The sequence below is a fragment of the Mastomys coucha genome, unplaced genomic scaffold, assembly GCF_008632895.1.
Source record: "Mastomys coucha isolate ucsf_1 unplaced genomic scaffold, UCSF_Mcou_1 pScaffold6, whole genome shotgun sequence".
NCBI lineage: Eukaryota > Metazoa > Chordata > Mammalia > Rodentia > Muridae > Mastomys > Mastomys coucha.
The window spans coordinates 64,074,448-64,075,973 of NW_022196912.1; the positions used below are offsets into that span (position 1 = coordinate 64,074,448).

At 48.8% G+C, this 1,526-nt stretch overlaps 1 pseudogene across 1 annotated transcript; it reads left to right on the top strand.

Moving 5' to 3' along the window:
* The first annotated feature begins 384 nt into the window (after nucleotides 1-384).
* On the top strand, nucleotides 385-1,369 carry LOC116081017 (annotated as a pseudogene). Its single transcript, XR_004114707.1, has one exon. The product of XR_004114707.1 is annotated as a serine/threonine-protein phosphatase 2A 56 kDa regulatory subunit delta isoform-like (transcript).
* Nucleotides 1,370-1,526: the final 157 nt, after the last annotated feature.

Here is a 1,526-nt window from a genome sequence, read left to right on the forward strand (position 1 = left end):
AGAAACACCTAAAGAAATATTTGGAGTACTTAGTGATCAGAGAAATGCAAATCAATATGACCTTGAGATTCAACTTGATAACAATCACAATGGCTAAGATTAAATCCTCAGGTGATAGCACATGCAGGTAAGAATGTGGAGAAAGAGGAATACTCTTCCATTGCTGATGGGATTGCAAACTGGTACAACCACTCTGGAAATCAATCTGGAGGTTTCTCATAAAATTGGAAATAGATCTACCTGAAGATCCAGAAATACCACTCTTGGGAATGTATCCAAAAGATGCCCCATCATGCCACAGGGGCACATGTTCCACTATGTTCATAGTGGCCTTTTTATGATAGCCCAAAGCTGGAAACAACCCAGATGTCCCACAACAGAAGAATGGATATAGAAAAAGTCAAGTCTCTGAGTGTGTACCCCCCTCAGTTGGCATACTGTGTGGTACAGTTCCAGGAGAAGGAGAGCAGTCTCACTGAGCCGGTGATTGTGGGACTTCTCAAGTTTTGGCCTAAGACCCACAGCCCCAAGGAGGTATTGTTTCTGAATGAACTAGAGGAGATTCTGGATGTCATTGAACCTTCAGAGTTCAGCTAAGTTATGGAGCCGCTCTTCTGCCAGCTTGCCAAATGTGTTTCCAACCCCATTTCCAGGTGGCAGAGCATGCCCTCTACTACTGGAACAATGAGTATATCATGAGCCTGATCAGTGACAATGCTGCCTGCTTCCTCCCCATCATGTTTCCTGCACTCTATAGGAACTCCAAAAGCCACTGGAACAAGACAATCCATGGACTGATCTAAAATGCCCTGAAGCTCTTCATGGAAATGAACCAGAAACTGTTTGACGATTGTACACAACAGTACAAGGACGAGAAGCGGAAGAGCCAGTTCCGAATGAAGGAAAGAGAGGAGATGTGGCAGAAGATTGAGGAGCTGGCCCGGCTCAATACCCAGTACCCTATGTTTCGAGCTCCTCCACCACTGCCCCCTGTGTACTCCATGGAGACAGAGACCCCCACAGCAGAGGACATCCAGCTGCTGAAGAGGACAGTGGAAACAGAGGCCGTGCAGATGCTGAAGAGCATCAAGAAGGATAAAGTGCTGCTCTGGAGGAAGTCAGAGCTTCCACAGGATGTGTACACCATCAAGGCGCTAGAGGCACACAAGCGGGAAGAAGAGTTTCTAACTGCCAGCCAGGAGGCTCTCTGACCCCCTCACCTTCCCACAGAGTTCCAGCCCACTCAGGCCTGGGATGCAGCTCAGCCCTCCACCTTCTGCTCCTTATTGGCTGACCTAGGGCAAAACAGCACCTCTCTGGCTACTCTAGAGGATGCAGGCACTGGAAGCGGGATGCCCAGAGTGCATCTCTCTTCCTAAATGTGTTCTTCATCATCTCTTCTCCCCTAAATGTGTTCATGCCTCCCTGTGGCTAGTACAGACAGGCTGATGAGCACTGAGTGCTCAGTGCTTAGACAACCTGGGGGTGCCTGTCCCCCTGCTCCTAACCCCACAGCTACCTGAAAC